General features: G+C 41.5%; 1 protein-coding gene across 2 annotated transcripts in view; it reads right to left on the bottom strand.

The window, feature by feature from the left end:
- The window catches only part of LOC140564053 (leucine-rich repeat and fibronectin type-III domain-containing protein 2), a 155,484-nt gene extending 139,481 nt beyond the window's left edge, over positions 1 to 16,003 (bottom strand). For both annotated transcript variants that reach the window (XM_072689114.1, XM_072689115.1), the window contains exon 1: positions 15,579 to 16,003. The gene's annotated coding sequence lies outside the window, so the exon portion shown is untranslated. The remainder of the gene's footprint in view (positions 1 to 15,578) is intronic.
- Positions 16,004 to 19,721: the final 3,718 nt, after the last annotated feature.

Raw genomic sequence — 19,721 nt, 5'->3', positions numbered from 1 at the left:
TTAGGCATGGTGCCAATAGTTTCATGTTTATCTGCTCCAGAGAGTCCTGTTCTACTGACAGTACTTCTCTACTGGGACTAGACAAGCTGTATGAATCTGTGTCAGCAATGGGTGCAACTTAACCATGATTAGCTGAATGCATTAATTAGAATGGGTGTCCACATTTATCTAGATAGCTGTCTTATTTAATGAGGCACAGCTTAGATAGCTATGGCAGAAATGTTGTGGAAAGAGTAAATGGCTTTAAACGATTTGACAATCTAAAGGTAAGACATATATAATTCAGTCTAGCAAGAAAATTGGTGGTATTAGCTTGCGCAGTGTTTATTCTGTGCTAATCGTAGCGTCCTGTTTACTCCAAATGGGCAATGCAAATGAGTGGTTAAATTCTATTTTCTTGTTTTTGTCTTTTAACAAAAATGTAATAATCAAACATCAAATTCTATCATTTTATTATATTTTGGGGAACCCGTTTTTTTTTCTGTGCTTTTGCACAGTGATATCCTTTTACAACACTGCCACCCACTGGATATAACTGGCTTTACAAATTGGATTCAATGAAGGGAATAAGGTCAAACAGCCAAAGGTGGGTTTTGCCAATTTATAATACAGCAATTTCATTACACAAAAGGGTGACTGTGCAGTTACAATGCCTGTTAAAGCATTAGCGCATTCTGAAACATATAGTAGTGGATTCTGCAGTCAGCACATCACTGCACACCTTCCAACACCCTGTGATTCATCCATTCAAACTGACCAACAGCCCCCCTCCCTGCATTGCAGGAAGCTGCTCCACTACATCACAAAGTACAAATCCTCCCAGGCTTTGAGCCATGGTCCTACCAGCCAGACTCGCAGACTAAGAAACATCTCTGAATGCTTTCTTCTTTCAGCAGTAACAAGTAGTCAACAAACTGAAAGCAATGCTGTCTATGCAACGGTGTCCTCGAGAGCACATCTTCAGTAGGTTTAGTTAATGAACATAATTGTAAGAAATTATGTTGCGGTTATTGTTTTAAGTTGCATTGTCTCCATAAACCTGGTCCAACCCCCCGGCTTTTTTGTTTCATTGTACTGCTAGAAAGAAGTTCAATTAGCAAAGTATATAAACATGCTCCTCTCCGGTGGGTTGTAGCATACTTTAACAAATCATTTAAGGTTCCAAGTCAAACTTTAGGACCATTGTTGTACCTCTGAGAGTCCATTTATATTGTTTGTAGCTTTGGGGGACAACAGTTTTCTGACTGTGCAGCACAGCTCTGACTACTAATCAGCAACTGCAAGATATATTTGTCTGAACATATTGCTGGTGCAAACATCAACATACAGCTCCGGAAAAGTGACCATGCTACATTATCAGTTTCTCTGGTTGTACTATTTCTAGGCAATGTGTTTAGGGAAATTAACATTTGTGTTGTATAAATCGTGGACAACATTTCCCCTAAATTCCAAATACAAGCATTGCTATTTAGAGCATTAATTAGCAGAAATGACAACTGCAAATAAAATATTATAATAATTATAATGCAAAGAAGTTATTATTTCAATTTAAATGACACAGTATTAATATTTTAACTTTGAGAGCATTCAAAAATCACTATATTGAAATAAGCTTGACTGCCAATCAAAGCTTTCATGTCTTGGTCGGCTCTCCAATAGTCTTTCACATTGCTGTTGGGCGACTTCATGCCATTCATAGCATGCTAATTCAGGTAACTCAGCTTTGCTGGATGAAATGCTTGGAATAAAATGGCTGCCATACATGTAGAGATGCAAATTTAAGAAAAAAAATGAGTGGTGATTTTTCCAGAGCTGTATTAGCACTCACATATAATCACTGTCACACTATCTATCTACCTATCTATCTATACATCGATCAGTTATAACTGACAGGTGAGGTGAAAAACATTGATTATCTTCATCTACAGTAGCATCTGTCAAGGGAACAGTCAGTTCTTGAAGGTGATGTGTTACATAAGGAGAAATGGGCAAGCATAAGGATCTGAGCCACTTTGACAAGAAACAAATTGTGATTTTTAAACGACTGGGTCAGAACATCTTCAAAACATCAGGCAGGTCCTGTGGGGTGTTTCCAGGTGTGCAGTGGTCAGTACCTACCAACTAGGCTTACTGATGCAGTGCATGGAGTTCCCACCTTAGAACTTACAGGGCTTAAAGGATCTGCTGCTAATGTCTTGGTGCCAGGTACCACTGGACACCTTCAGATGTCTTGTGGAGTCCATGCCTCAAATGGTCAGATCTGTTGTGGCGTTACAAGAAGGAGTTACTCAATGCCAGGCTGATATTATGTCTGATTAGTGTATATTTAAATTTGAATTACTGGCTTCTGAAGAATTCCTGTATTTTTTAATATTGCAATATATATTGAACAACAACATTTTGCAATGTCAGTGTCTCATGCAGTCCTAACATATATATATATATATATATATATATACACACAAGCAAAAGGAAAGACAGACATAGCTAGGAATCAAAACAAAAATGAGGAAGTACATGTCAGACATGAGGTACAATGTAAGCAAGAGAAAACTGACAGAGACAAGGCTGGGCAAGATGTTAAACTTGCAGTTGCCTTTAGGCGATGATCACTGCAACACTGCGAGAGTAGCTTGCCGACTGCACTGTTGCTCATATTGCTGCCACAAGCGCATTTTTTCTTTGGAAAAACATGTTGTGCAGGGCTTGTGCACTAAAAGCTTAATATACCAAACTACCTCCTGCCTGTACGAGTCAGCACACTGGTGCCGGAGAGCACAGCTCTGTAAAATGTGACTGAACCCTTGAATTTTATTACTGCAAAGCAAATCGCTTACCTCTTTAGAAGTGAAGACAGTCCTCTAACTCCTAGCTACTTTGTGAATACCAGTTCAGAGTTGAAGTCTAGTTGTGGTGGTAGGCCTATCTTTTTTTCACTCATTGTAATTATTTTGAGTTTGGTGTGTGCTGGATATTAAATCTCAGCAGTGATTTTGCTATGTAGCTTAACATAGGCATGATGAATGAGGGAAAAGGCTTATCACTCTACATTGTGCCTGGGTTATTGGACATGTCCATACTGTGAAGTTAATAAGCAGAGTCAGAATTCATAATAATGGTGAAAATGTCCATTGTACGCTCCATTGTAACCATTTTAATTCCATTAAGAACCTTTACATCCATTTTTAAACCTTTAAAAGGTTCTTCTATCATACACTCACATCACTTTCACAAAAATAAAAAAAAATTTAAAGGTTTTTCGCACATACATACAAATCTTTGGTAAGCCGAAGTCCAAGGCACTTATAAAAATAATGGTGCTACAAAGGGTTATTTACTAATAACCATTTTCGGTTCCATAAAAAAACATATTTATAAAAGAGATGTGTGTGAAGGATCTTTTAAAGGTTCTTCACTTTCAAATCTCTTTTACAAATATGGTTCTAGTATTTTTTTTTATTATTTTAAGAGTGTACAAAATCTGTTGTCATGCCCATGTTGACCATTTAAGTCCCATGCATGTCTTAATGGGACTTAAATGATTGATCTTCTCAGCAATGATTTTGGTGTGCAGCTTAACATGGGCACCACAAATGACAAAAAAGACCCATCACTCCATATTTTGCTTGGGTTACTGGACATATATCCACAATGTGAAATGAAACACCAGAGTCAGTTTAGTTGATGCCCTATAAAGAACTATTTTTGCTAAAGAGACACACTTGAACCTGAATCAAAGATTTAATAAAGTGAATGCAAAGGTTCTTCAGGTTTCTAAAGCGATACCATGGACGAATCCTTTCGGGTTCCATAAAGAACCATACTTGTAAAAGAGATGTGAGTGTGAAGAACCATTAAATTGGTAAAGATCCTTTAGATTTGAGAAGAATCCATACATTGTAAAAAATAACTCAGATTGTCATGGCTTAACGTGGGCACCACAAATGACAAAAAAGGCCCATCACTCCATATTTTGCTTGGGCCACTGGACACCTCCACAATGTGAAATGAAACACCAGAGTCTGAATTCATAATAATGGCAAAATATCCATCGTAGGACGTCTGTTGGTGGTTTTAGTGGAACTCATGCATCTAGTTCTGACTGTTAGCACCATCAGACTGCATACATTTCAGTGCTTTCAGCTCTGCCCACTCATTCTACCTTTCCTACCACTGAGATTCCTTGCCGTAACAGTGTTTGTAGATGTGCCATGTGAGGAGTCATACAGTACAGTATGTTTATAGGCGAAGATTCGCATGCTTTTACCTCTAGTGCTGTGGAAGCTGTGTTTGCTTGCATTCGTGTTAAATACTTCATTAGCAGTTGTGCACATGGCGCTCAGCTTTGCACAAACTTGGAGCAGCATGGCAGGCTCTATACTCCAGAGAGCCCATTTGCTTTGCTGAAACGAGACATGTGGTATACATCATATGCTGTCTGTGTTTTCCAGCGCAGTCAATACCCAGAGGCCTCCAACAGGAAAATAAATGTAGATAACTGGTTGTGTGTTGTAGAGTGTGAAGACGTTAAGGCGTTCTCTTCACCACCTCCCCCAGCTACACACTGACATGCATATGCAAACACACACACACACATATGTACACACATTTCTGACCTATGCCTCATCCATTGAGCATCCTCCACCAGCGCTTGACGTTAACCCGTGAAAAACTAGGCAGAAATTGTTCTCTGGGTTTGGGAGGTTGGGTGAGGATGTTTTTAGGCAAGTTTCCCCTTGCAAAATGACTCATCCTTGGGAGTTCTTTCTCTTTTTTTCCCTGCGCCTTTTCTTCCCTAACACCAGGACGCCAGCTGATAAGACTGAGATCCCTTCTAAATTACAGCTTCCTCACAGAGCCCACGTCCCCAGCCGAGCCTGAATGTTATCACCTCTCCGCTCCACAAGTAGCTCTCCATTTTGGCACCACAGAGCGAGACTGTTTTTAACACCTTCCTAAGGGCTTGACACCCCCCCCCCCCCATTACCCCCCAACACCATTCATAGAGGTACTGATGTCTTACGTAGCCCGTACACCACCACTATTTTCATATACGTCCACCCAGTTTACAGTGAATTCCATCAATGGGATTACTGTGATTACTGTCTTCAGTTGTGCTGATAGTAGTAGGGCATGAATATCTCAATGTTTGATTGACAGCTTTTAGGGGTTGGTTAACTAAAAGTAAAGTCTGGCTGCTATTCAATCTTTTGATTATCTCCCACACTTTGGGTGCTGGGAATGACGCTAAGTGCTAACTTTGTCAGTTACGGCTGCTTTCCATTTGGAGGAAGCAGTGACTCTGTCGCTCTTCCTCACTTAGGGCGCTGCAAATTATTTAAGTACATCTAAATGTTATCCTGAGCTTTATCAACTCCTTGGAGGTTTTAAAAATTATGATAGAATGGATATCCCCAGGATTGGTAAACAGCTTAGCGGCTGGGCTTCTGTCTGTACCGAAATGTGAGGTCCAAACCGCCATGAACCGAACCGTGACTTCTGCATACCATTATAGCCCTAGTTGATTAAAGAAAATGTGTATTAATTCCTATTACAGTAATCATAGTACTGCACATGTCCTGCTTGTGCTGAATAAGGTATCTGTAGGATATTTCCTCAGTGACAAAATACATTTTAACACCAATAAAAATGACAGAAAGGCAATCGAGTTTATGGTGGGTATTTACCATGATCCTGGTATCATGTGATCAGAAATATCTTTTAGTTGATGATATCGTGCAGACAAAGTACACTTTTATACCTGTAGTTGCCTTTGTTTTCAGACTTTTAATCAGCCTGGAGGACTTTGCTTTTCTGGTCAACTTTATTGTATTTTCCTTCATGTTGCTGCTTTCCTAGTGTAAAGAGGACAGGGTATGAGTTCAACCACCTAGACCTAGAAGTGCACGGTAGAGACATTTCTAAAGCATCTGTTGTTTAGCAATTCCGAAATATTGATATTGATATGTGCGTTAGGAGACTACATATGGTGAGTAGCAGTGGTCAAAAACCCCTTTTCCTGCCTCTGTGTGTCTGGATAGGACCCAAATGGTGAGAGCAGTGCTGAGTTCAATGAAAGACTGAAGGTAATTTAGCCACTAATTTTCTCAGGGAAGAAGGGAGAAAATTACCAACATGGCCAATCCAGATGGAAAAAGAATCCAGTGTTACAATAAGCCTGTCTGAATTGGACTACAGAGGGTCTGTAGTTGAAGACTGGCCTGTAGAAAATTGACCAAAATAAATTGCAGTTGAATTGAATGGAAAACATGGTTATCTCCAAAAGTAGTCGAAACCTCAATTTTCACAGGACAATGCTTAGATGACGGATATGCATATTGTAGCTCACAATACAGTCATAATAGTATGTTGTATTTTTTAATTGAATGTTTCAATCAAAATAATGCCCCATATAATTTTAACTTCCCTTAATTTATTTTTTTTTACACTTGAGCTTGTTGTGTAGGCCTACATCACCACATTCACATTAGGGTTATAAGGAATGTTTGAGACCTGATTGCTCCTTGAATGAGGCACGAAACAGGGCCGCTAATCAGAGGTTCCAGTAAGATATACAGATTGTTTAATTTTAAAGGATAAAGACATTTAAAAAGGCAAAAACAAGTTTGAATTCTCACCAATTAAAGCATCATATGTGAACTTCTATAAAATACAAGAAAACTGTAGTAAATGGGCCATTAAAAAAATATTGGGTGAAGAAAAAACACTGCTGTTTTCCTATATAATCTATTAAAAGTAGGCTATTATTCTAATAGATTTGTACTAAACAAGATGTATGATCCCCCACATATATAGCAATTCTATACCAATTTGAAGATTTTTCCTAGAACCGCACATACAAGCCAAGAACCTTTATTTTAAACACTGTTTATAACAAAACTGGGGTCTTTGCGGTGTGTCAGCTTGGCTAGCCAACAGCCACTGTAACTTTGTAAAGAGCCTCAGCCAGCTGGATGTAATTAACTAATAAAGCAGTGGTAGAAAGGCGGCCCACACTGATCTCACTAAGGGGATAGAGCTTACCACGGCTACAAAGAAAGCTGTGTGGTCTCTGAATAGCCGCTCTGAATGTCTGTGACTTTTGCTGTACAGAGAAATTAAGCCCCAATAGGCTTGGCTTGCCTGTTTTAAACATAAATATGAAAGATGTTTAACACCAGTAGTATATAACACATTGCATTTGCCTGCAAAGAGCCTACGAGCAATGCATTAAAACGTTTATAGAGGAAAACTGGGTAAGCACCCAGTCTGCCACTTTCATGTTTGAGGAGCAATATGCTAAGCATTGATAAATATATAAATATAAGAATACATAAACATTTTAAGATCCCTGGAAGAGGTAGAAAACAATTATTTTGTAGCCTTCATGGTGATAATGAGATGATAAATCACTTTTTCCAAGGCGTTTAGAATTGAATTTAACCCTCTAAATAGCGATGAGATGTTATGCATGGAGTAGAGGCTTTCTGCACTCACACTGAGAGTGGAAAGTAGGCCACTGGATGCAGAAAACCACTTATGGGAGAAATTAACACTAGCATCAACAAAACAAACACACGAAAAATGCATTAAAAAGTGAATACATGCATACTGTTTGCATACATTGACCAAAATACCTTGAAAACTCCTACTTAAAACAGCACATTTGTATAATGCATACAGTAAGCTGAATACCAATGCATTCACCTCGCATAGCATTTGCTAACAGCCAGTGCCACCAAATTAGAGTGCCAAGCCACATATTTCTTCTCATCAGGCCTACGATGACACATCTGCCTGTCAAGCTCGGCATTACTTCTCAGCCGACAGAGGCGGAGCTTCAGTTTGCATGACTTAAAAACGGCCCGTGCTTCATTCTTAAACACAAGAATAATGGCCTTCGTTTTCTCAGGAGCACCGGGGTCACATGGCCAGCTGAAACGCTGTACTAATGGTCAGACTCTCATATTTCACAGTAAGATTGAGAACCATTTTCCAGCATCCCAAGAGGGGCATCTAATTCAGTGTGTGGCTGCCAGGCACAGTCCATCTCTGCTCTGTTCCTTGTCCCTGAGGTGCCATTGCTCCAGTTCCTCTCTGCTCTTGTCAGGAATCAGCCCTCGCAATCCCCACCCTCATCATTCCCATCATCAGCACAACAGCATGCCTGACCTCAGATCAGCGTTAGGTGTTGGGGCTCTGCATTAGCCTTCCTCAGAGCAAGAGACAAGCAAGACAAGCACAATATGTATGTCATCTTCGGTCCACTACAACAATTTATTATTAACCTCCAGTCCATGCACTTCAGAGTTTTGACTCATGACTATTTAATTGCATCCTGCCCAAGCGCTTGACTTGTGTTGTCATTGTAGTGGATCACCGATCAGCCATAACATTAGTATAAGTGAAATGAAAAACATTGATTATCTTCATCTACAGTGGCATCTGTCAAGTGGTGGGATATACTAGGCAGTGTGTGAACAGCCAGTTCTCGAAGGGGATGATGGTGTTAAAAGCAGGAACAATAGGCAAGCATAAGAATCTGAGCCACTCTGACAAGAGCCTGAGTCAGAACATCTCTAAAACATCAGGCAGGTCTTGTAGGGTGTTCATCCTATGCAGTGGTCAGTACCTACCAAAAGTGCTCCAAGGAAGAACAATCAGTGAACTGGCGCCAGGGCCATGGGCACCTAAAGCTCACTGATGCAATCCACCACTGTAGTGAAAGTGAACATCAGGGCTACTAAATGTAGCCTCCACATTTTATCCATCCATGGCAGTGAACACTTGGAAAGCTTTGGGCCAGAAGATCACTGGTTCAATCCCCTGGACCGGCAAGAATTGAAGATTGGGAGGGGGTGTGAAGAAAGTGCCCTTGAACTCTGTTGCTCCTCAACTCTACCTCCTGCTGAGGTTCTTACTGCCCTGTTCACTAGTGTGAGTGTGATTATTAGTGTGTTCACTGCTGTTCAGTGGCTGTAAAGTAGGTTTCTAATTGTAGTAAGCAATTACAGCATGTACACACACACTCCAAGTGGGGGCCCTGGGGGTTTGGTACCTTGCCTTGAACTTAAACCTTGAAAAAAGCTCTGTTCCCTTACTCCCCCACCCACATTTTCTTGCCAGTTCAGGGGATTGAACTAGTAACCTTCTGTTCCCAAACCTGCTTCTATACCCTTCTACTTCTATTAGCTACAGCTAATATGACATATGTTAGAAGCCTGAAATCCAACCGTTACAACATCATAAGTGGACTGTAAAGAGGGGCTGCAATAACAAAATGTAATACTGAAACAAATAATCAATTATTTGGATTATGATTTGCTCAGTTACCAAATTATTCATATGTAGGTATCAGCTTATAAAATTAGCTTGAAGTTGTTTAATGCATTTGCTAACTAACAATGACGACGATTAAGATAATATATTTATATATATATTTTTTTTTTTTTTTTTTTTTTTTTTTTATTTACAGATAATATAAATCAATATAACTATAAAATAATAAATATATTGGCCAGGCCAGTCTTCAAATATTTATAACCAGCAAACTGATTAACTCTTTTTGTTGAAGGGCTGGAGTTAATCCATGACCAGAATGACCCATTCATATTTTAACCAGTAACCGGTCTTCTCATTTATAATGTCTCTGGGTTGTCTTACTAGAGGATTTCTTCTTTTTACACTCAGCCCGTGTCCATATGAGACTCCCACTCCTCACACTAATATAACTCTGCTCTCCACTAACACTACAGAGTGATGGCACTGCAGTTATGTGGTCATGTTCCCTTATGGCTCTGTAACACCCGCAATGTCACCAACTGTATAGGTTGTGCAAATGTTTGGACAAGCTTGTTTTCTAGGTGAACAAATCTACAGGAAACAAACTGACTAATAAATTTAGTGTTCATTTACTTCTTGCCTTGAGGGAACAATAAAGCATATTACATGTGCCATAACATTTGTATGTGCCACACTTGATGTTTTATTTTCCTAATATTAAAAAGTAAGAAAATGAACCATACTTGCCAATTAAAATGTGCTGAAGAATGTTATCTGTGTGAACTTTCACTTTCTTAGTTTCACTTACAAAATCAACAAGACATATCATTTTACCAGGAGTGTCCAAACTTTAGAATGTAATTGTAGACCAATTTTATTATGAATAGAAACATAAAAATGATCCAGTCCATCATTATCGTAAGCTTAAACAGAAATGGGTCCTCCAATATCATACACCGTCAAAGATTTAATTTGACATGAAAGAGGAGAAGTAATTTCTATCCGTGCTCCACCCACAAATGTGTCCTCTATTAGCCGTTGCTAGGTTGGGAAAGCTTTAAAGTCTGAAAAAAACAGAAGGGAAGATTTCCTGCAGGGAGTTATGAAAAAATATGAAAAGACAGGTGCTCCTCTGGCATGGCTGATGCAAATTCAAAGCAAGGGCTTCACACTAGGAGTTGTTAAGGTAAAGAAATCAATATACATCCCAAAAGATATAAACAATAACTGCCAGAACAAAAAATAATCCCAGACACTCTATCTCTGAGGAAATATATATACTTTATATAATATATAAAGTTTAAAACAATGTGGTGAAGCATGACAGCCTACCCGGGCCTTCATCAGGATCCACAAAAAGGCCCATTCGAATAAATAAGAGAAGCACTTTTTTTTTTTGTAAAAATGATTTAGAATGCGTGATTAATTTCAATTGATACTTTTGAAAAATGTGTATTGGGACACCTGCTCATTCATTCATTTTTCCAAAATAAAGGGTATTAAGAAAGAGTTCATCCTGCTTTTGTTGGAGTAACTGTCTCTACTGTCCATGGAAGACATTAGTGAGGTCAGGATGTTGGATGATCACCACCCCACCTCATCCCTAACTAATGGCAAAATATTGGATGGAGCACCATCCATCATTCCAGAGAACACAGCTCCACTGCTCCACAGCTCAATGCTGGAGGACTTCATACCCATCTAGCCTACACCTGACATAAGGCACGATGCCAATAGGTTCATGTGTATCTGCTCCAGAGAGTCAATACTTCTCTACTAGGATTAGACAAGCTGTGTCACATATGTGTCAGCAATGGGTGCAACTTAAAGTAGCTAAATGTATTTGTTAGAAGGGGTGTCCACAAACATTTGGACAAATATTGTAGATCACGTGGTGTGTATTCATGCCAATGTTAGCATGGTGACAGATGTGTTTTTGTTTCCAACCAGGCTAGTTTTAATTTGTTGTAATAAGACAGTCCAACTTGGTTGAGCTGCATTCAAGCTGGAAGCTCAATGTTATGTAGCAGATCTAAACTCCTAATCTAGATTCATTACGCTGAATGGGATTTTGCCAGCATTTGTTTATTTGAAGTAATTCATCATAGAACAACATTCACAACATCACATTACACATTAGTCACTTTCCTACAGTGAACAGATAGAAGTAGTCTGTGGTCTGGTGAGCCTCCTGATGGTCCTCTAAAACCAACAGATGGCTCGAATAAGTCAATTATTAGCTTAAACTTGCCCAGACACAGACATGTACACCAATTCCACACCCATCAAGCATTGACTCCACAAGACCTTTGAATGTCCACCAAGATGGTTGCTGCAGATCTGTGGCTTGGCACTCACCTGTGGGTTGCGAGGTTGGGCCTCCTTGGATTGCATTAATGGCACTAACTACTGCATACAGAGAACAATTCTAACACCTAATGTTTTGGAGATGCTCTGACCCAGTCCTCTAGCCATCACAATTTGGCCATAATCAAAGTAGCTCAGATTTTGGCCTGTGTGCCATCAAAATGGCTCTGACCCAACGAGAACCTCTGAAGGTGTCCCGTGGTATCTGACACCAAGACGTTAGCAACAGATCCTACAAGCCCTGTGAATTCTAAGGTGGGGCCTCCATGAATCTCGGCAATACACCTTGGCCTTCCATGAGTTCATGACCTTGTTTTTCCTTACTCTGAGCACTTTTGGTCACTGTGGACCACTGACCACTGTATACCAGACAAACCCCACACGACTTGCCTAAAGTTTTAGAGATGCTCTGACCCAGTCATCGATCCATCACAGTTTGGCCCAAGTGGCTCAGGTTCTTACGCTTGCCCATGTTTCCTGCTTTCAAAACATTGTCTTGAAGAATTGACTGTTTACTTCCTGCCTGAAATATCTACTCATTGATTGGTGCCACTGTAACAAGATAATCAATGTTATTCACTTCACATCTCAGTGGTTTTAATGTTATGGCTAGATGTACTGGTAGAAAGCTTATTTCCAACTGCTCTGGGTTAAATGCCTCTGAGTAAATGCTACATCTGGTGTTACACTGACTCTGTAGTCCTTAAAGATCATATCTTCCTTTCTATCTGACCTTTAAAGCTACCATGACAAGGGGAACGTTATCAGGACTGAATGTTCATGATATTTCAGCACTTCAGTGCAGTTCATATGAGGCTTGGGAGATGCAGAGGGATTTGCAGGTCATAATGTGCCCCTTGATGCTTTTGCTACTACATGTACGTTGTAAATGCAATCCCAAATATGGCAGTTAAACATAAAGAAGCATAAGCAAACATTAGGTTGACCTTGACTTAGACTCTTGGCATTTGAAATGGTAAAATGCAGAGGTTAGCAAACAAAGATGTCATTTATAAAAGCTATAATCATGGCCCACTATTATCCCTAGGTTTATGGTGTTCTGATGGTTCAGAAATTCCTCTACTCAAATACAACCTCATGTGGGTGGATTCCTCCTGAAATACATATACAAAGCCACAAATAGATATCTCAAAAACACCTGAGCACAAGAACAGACTTTTTACAGAGCCCACCTATCTTAATAGTTATAATCAGCAGTAAGCTAAGAGAACATCTGCCAGTTCTAGTGTAATTCCCACCTCAGACAGTTGTATTTGCTTGCAAAGTCCAGCATGCTCTGTTGCAGCCTCAGTAAATTGGGTCCAGTGGGTGAAAAGGCTTTAACTCTAAGTTCATTAGGGAAATTTCCTTAATCCTCTGCAGGCCAGTGAAGCTCTCCAATGCCAGACTCTCAGATTAGCCCAACAGTTTTCCTGGCCTGGTATGCCTCTGATATAGCATGTGTCAGAGGGGTTGCTTAGAGGTCTCTAGCAAGCTTTCCTGAGGAAACATTCAGTTCAGCCACCATGGTCTTGAAGGTTCTTTGCAGGGGCTTTAGTCATAATTGCCTAAGAGACAGAGATTACACTAGCTAAAGATAGTGTCTGTTCTTTAGACTAAGCAGTACATGAAAAGACAGCAGGACAAAAACACCAACGCTTGCACCAGTCAAGTCCACCAATGTATTTGCATAACGCGTAGGATCAGTCAGACTCATTGTGGCTCTGAAATGGCTTTGAATCTAATAAGAGGTTAATGAAGGGTCAATCAGTGGGCAATTTACATTAATGAGTTGAGAAGGTACATTTCTGCTCAATTGTTCAACAGTCTGTTCCAGTACTCCATTCACACTACTGCCTTATGATTTAGCAGAGTACAGACTTCAAGGTCAAGACCAAGATCGACCTTTGGTGCAGGGCAATAATTCAAGACATTCCACTAATGGTAAACATTATAATAGTGCCTTTGTTCTAAACTGTATTTTGTATAAGTGAAAACTCATACTACCTGACTAGGGCTATCACTATCAGATGCCATTTTTGTCAATTTTCAATTCGTTTTTTCAATTTAGTATTTCTTGCATAAAATAATACATTTAATCCAATCCATAATGCAAGCAATTAATATCTAACGTAGTAGTAGTTTAAACAAATCTGTATACTGATCACCCATAACATTAAAACAATTGTGTAGGTTCCCTTCGTGCCCTCAAAACAGCCCCACAAGCCCTCTGAAGGTCCACAAAGACGTTTGCAGCAGATATTTCAAGTCCTCTGACTTGAGAGTTTGGGCCTTCATGGTTTACATCAATGGCACTAACCACTGCATTCCAGGAACATCCTATAAAACAAGTTTTTTTTTGGAGATTCTCTGAGTCAGTCATCTAGCCGTCACAATTTGTCCATTGTCAAAGTAGCTGAGATCCATTATTGGCTGCCTAATAAATCCCACTGCTTGACAGGCGCCACTGTGACAAGAAAATCAATGTTATTTACCCTATCTGTCTGGTTTTAATGTTATGGCTGATCACTGTATAGCTGCTTAAAAATCTGGATATACTGTTTATTATAGATATAATACTATTATTCTGTGCCCCACAACTAACAGAAGACACAAGCATCTGAAAAACACTAAACACTATCCATATGGTTGCCAGGAGTTGGATCTGACTCGATGGCACGGCCTTGAGAATATAATAATGAGCCTCAAATCATCAAACAATTATGTGTAGTATACAGAACCTGCTGTTTCATTTGGCACCTCAGCAGTTCCACTTATTAATACTGTATTTATCTCAAAGACTCTAAACTAAACAGTATGCTAAACAGTTTATTTCACTCTTATATATTGTCTGAGAGAAAACGCAGGCGAGAGGCTGGTGCTGTCCGTGGTCCTGAAAACCAACAGTGACGTGCCATTAATCCTCCTTGAATTCAGCACTGGTTTCCAAGGCAAGCAAAGCAGTCTAGTGGATTAGAAGTGGCACTAGACGGCTGTAGACGATGCAGTTTAGAATCAGGGCTAGGCTTAATATGGAAAACATACATTTTGCTAGATCTTGTTTGATCTTTTTAATTGATCAAAGCACCTTCTAGATGGAAGTCTATGTGGAGGATCTCTCTGTCTCTCTGCGTTTCTCTCTCTCTCTCTTTCTCTCTTACTCTCACTCTTTCTCTCTCTCTCACACACACACACACACACCCGTACACACACACATACGCACACCACTCCCTAAAAAAGGTGCAGCATGTAACAGACGCACATTTACCTTTGCCATGTTCGTCTGAGAAAAGTGAGCCACATAACCGTCGTCAATCAGGAGAATGAACTCAATGCGGATTATGCATTAACCTGAACACTCACAGCCACTAAACACAACGAAATCCAGGCGAAACGCAGGCAAGCTTAAACGGACCCAACACCACTTTAACAGACAATTTGCGCACATTACACCCACTGCTCATAACGCAGCCAGGCTGGCTCTGCACGACGGTTTATTGGTTTATTTCAGTAGACCCTTCCAATAAACCCCAATTACAGCTGATTGACAGCACACCTCCAGATATTAAACGCACTTTACTAGCGATGGGGAGCCTGCACCCCAGTGGGACTGCGCGTCAAGATTAGGGGACATTAAATCTACGTACTACAGTAATGCATCTTTTATGACCCTTAACCATCCACGGTCCCACACCTCTCTCTCCCTCCAGAGAGGTTGTATTTTTCAAGCACTGACAACTTTCCTTATCTCCAGCCTCCGAGCTTGTTGGTCGCCAACATCAGATCTCAGATGCGTCTGGCACTGCTTGGCACTCTTTAGCATGATAAACGAGCTAAAAACAGCACTCCCCCCCCCCAACACACACACACACACACACACACCCCAAAAAAAAAATCGAGGGCGCAGACGTTAGAGCTGCTGCTCTTACCTTGATAAGTGGAACCGTATCCATTCTGTCCCGTTCAGCTTCGCTCCCACAGACGCCCTTTAGGACCGGGTCGCTCTGGACCATCGTGCTCTTTCATTCCCTCAAATCGACGCAAGCGCAAGTGGGGCAAAACTGCATCGCCTTGCCTCCCCTCTCCCCGCAGAGCGCGCACAGCTTTCCCCCTCCAAAGTTGGGCTGCAAACGAGCCTCACGCGCCTCACGCGACAGAGATATTCCCCACAGTTGAGCTCGAGCTCCTGCTCAACTCTGCATTCCCATATTGAGCTCCCTTGGATTTTTTTTTTTTTTCCAATCAATCCAAGAGTCGTCGCAGAGAATCCGTGCGCGCGCGCACGCTGGCAATCCCGTGTCTCCAGTTTCTACTCTGGACGTCCAGCTGGCATCTCCAGTTTCAAAACAAGCCAGAGAGACACACAAGGAGCGCCGAGGCGAGGTGCACGACGCGCATGCGCAGTGCAGCTTCAGAGCGCGAAGGCACCAGAGTAAAACTCAAGAGCGTGAAAAAGGAGGGGGAGGGGGAGAGGGGGAGGGGGAGAAGGGGGAGAGGGGGGTGGATCTCCGGATGGCACAAACGAGGTACAGCATGAAGCAGGCACGGTAATGATCGTGGACAAAGCCCAAGAGGTGCCTGGCGGACTGCAGGTGTGCAGCACGAGGTGAACTTATACTCTCAGCTGGAGTTTCAGGCTCTCGTACAGGGCTGCACTGACTTGGACACACCTGGTGCTGCTTTATGGGACCTTTCTTGGACCCAATTAAAATCTCAGTGCGGATGCACCACTGAACGTCATTCGTAGCCTGGGTTTAGGACTAATCTGGGTGTGAAAAAGTCTCTAATGGAGTCCGGTTCTGGATTAACCTTGGTTGCTTGATTGCAGGGATTATGTTGTACCATTAAGCCAACCTCCAGTTCCTGGAGATCTGCTTCCTGAAGTGTTTCGAATCCAAGCCTAATCTACCTCCGGATTCAGCTAATAATTCTTTGTAGAAGCTGGATTTTGATTAGCTGGATTTAGCGTAAGAGATTTGGGTGGGTGGGTGGGTGGATGGGGGGGGGGGGGGGTGTGGGAAGGTACCTCTCCAGGAGGAGGCTTGGAGACAGCACTGCACTAATAAAGGTGGAATTCCACCATTTGTTAGTGTGGAGCCATTCAGTGTTATTTACTTATTTACTTATCATATTTGCGAACGCTATACCAAGTTTCTTCACAGTAGTGGTAATAGGAACCATAGATTGAATGGGGTGTCGGTTCTTCAGGCCTATGGTCTAACATAATACAGCACCACCTTATACAACACTACACCGAGCAGCAGCCAGTATCGCTGATATAGAGGTAAATTACCAGGGGTTGTGGAATCTAGAAGTTCAAGTTCAAGTTGAAGAAGTGCTATGGCTTGTATATATTGGAATGAGAAGGCATTTCTTCAGGTCTGTGGTGCAACACAATACAGCAGTAGCCTGTATCTAGCTGAGATAGTAGTAAATTACTGGTTCTGACCTAAGAGCAGACACTGAATTGACTGCAGACTGTGGGCACAAGGGCAGAAAACCAATGGAATCCTCTAAAGTGAGTAATTCGGATCATGGGTCTAAAGCCAAATGTCTGATACTTGGGTCGTCCATTAAGTTGTGTTTATTAACCCCAGAATCCATGTTGTTTCCAGGTGTTTTAGCCAAAATGGAAGGAAATTAAGTCTAAATGTCTGGCATAAACAGCTGTAAATATGATGGTTCATGACCTGTATCTACTGAAGCATTTAGCGTCCACAAGATATATTTATGTAAACATGTAATTCATGAGTTTAACACATGGAAAGTTGGATTATCTTCCATTTAAAGTGTTTTTTATTGACTTCCTCAATAATTTAGCTGAATTCTGATATGGACGCACTGCAGACAGGATTTCAGTTGCTCATATATACCCCTACCTCCTTGTTTCTACACCCACTGTATATTATATCAGCTGGTGCTGCATGGTGTAGTAGCTCACTGGCAGGTAGTGGTGTTATCTGTTGCGCCACACCAACCACTATTTGGGTGGTAAGTCATTCTCAGCACTGCAGTGACACTGATGTAATGGTGGCATGTTAGTCTGCCACCGAACACGAGTGGATCAGATACAGCAGTGTTGCTGCTGGAGTGTTTAAACACTGTGTCCACTCACTGCCCACTCTATTAGACACCCCTACCTAGTTGGTCCGCCTTGTAGATGTAAAGTCAGACATGGAAGCTCATTTGTTGCTGCACAGTTTGTGTTGGTCATCTTCTAGTCCTCCATCAGTGATCACAGGACGCTGCTGCCCACAGAACACTGTTGGCTGGATATTTTTGGTTGGTGGACTGTGGGCTCCTGACCACTGAAGAACAGGGTGAAAGGATTCCATCATCTAGTGTGAACAAAGAATGCAGAGAAACAGATGGACTGAAGTCTGTGACTATAGAACTACAAAGTGTTCCTATATGGTAAGTGGAGCTTATATGAAGGACAGTGAGTGTAGAAACAAGAAGATGGTTGTAATGAAGTGGCCGGTTGGTGTATAGTATACAGTACATAGAGTTTCAGGCCTCCTAGGTTGTGGGACTGCATTCTCTGGAGTGACAGAACTCTAATATAACAACATCTAATATGACTTGTGATCCAGAACTAATCTTGCAAAATCCATACCTGACCTCACTACCACTTTGTGGCTGAACACAATCAAGTGTTCACAGCAATGTTCCAAAATCACCAAGATGTTACTTTCAGAGTAATTCATTTCAGAGTTAATTTCATAAGAAATGTGAGAAAGCCAAAACTGGTGAGTGTCCATAAACTTTTGGGTCTACCTAAATTACGACCCTACAGTGGGCCAAAGTCTGAGGGGTCTTAACTGCAGTGTTTATATGACAATCAAACAAACCATTTGGCTTTGAACTGATGCCTTACATGGCATTGAGTGTTCCTTTCCTGCATCAAGAAACATCCCCTTGGGATCAATAAAGTAAATCCATCTATCTGTCTGTCTGTGTCTATCTATCCTTATGTACATTTTGCCCTTGTTCATACACTGAGGGCAGAACTGCATGCAGCATGACTGTGCTGTTAGCATGTGATGACCGTTTGCCTTTTTGCTTTTATGCCGATAGAGTTCACTGAGCGGGCTCCATGAGCCTCCCCTCAGAGCATGATCGATGCGGACAGGAGGTGCCCTGCTCTCTTTATTTTACCCTCACTTGCATTGATCACCGCATTCACACAGATGCCATACAAGAGAAACATCTAGAAACCCGACCTACAGTGGACAGAGCCTGCAGCAAAGACCTCATTATTTCCATTACACTCAAAGCATTCAGAGTCACAAGAGCAAGCGGTTAGGTGACTGAACTGCATACGTGGTCATCCCTTGATGACAGATGAGGTTAAACCAGCGGCAGTGGTTTTATGAATGAGGGAGCCACCTGGTCGCTCCAGGACCTTGAAGTGCTTTTTACAGAGCCACTCCTTCATTGCCCAAGCGATGTGTTTGGGATCATTGTCATGCTGGAAGACCCAGCCACGTTCCATCTTCAATGCTCTCACTGATGGAAGGAGGTTTTGGCTTAAAATCTCACAATAAATCACCATGTTCATTCCTCCCTCAACACGGATCATTCGTCCTGTCCCATTTGCAGAAAACCAGCCCCAAAGCATGATGTTTCCACCCCCATGCTTCACAGTAGGTAAGGTGTTCTTGGGATGCAACTCAGCATTCTTCTTCCTCCAAACACGACAAGTTGGGTTTTTACCAAAAAATTCTATTTTGGTTTCATCTGACCTGATGATATTCTCTCAATCCTCTTCTGGATCATCCATACGCTCTCTGGCAAACTTCAGATGGGCCTGGACATGTACTGTCTTAAGCAGGTGGACATGCCTGGCACTGCAGGATTTGAGTCCCTGGCGGCGTAGTGTGTTACTGACGGTAGCCTTTGTTACTTTGGTCCCAGCTCTCTGCAGGTCATTCATCAGGTCCCTCCGTGTAGTTCTGGGATTTTTGTTCACCGTTCTCATGAACATTTTGACCCCACGGGATGAGATCTTGCGTGGGGCCCCAGATTGAGGGAGATTAGCAATGGTCTTGTATGTCTTCCCTTTTCTTACA

The sequence above is a fragment of the Salminus brasiliensis genome, chromosome 10, assembly GCF_030463535.1.
Source record: "Salminus brasiliensis chromosome 10, fSalBra1.hap2, whole genome shotgun sequence".
Classification (NCBI taxonomy): domain Eukaryota; kingdom Metazoa; phylum Chordata; class Actinopteri; order Characiformes; family Bryconidae; genus Salminus; species Salminus brasiliensis.
This window is presented reverse-complemented; position numbering and strand designations above follow the sequence as displayed.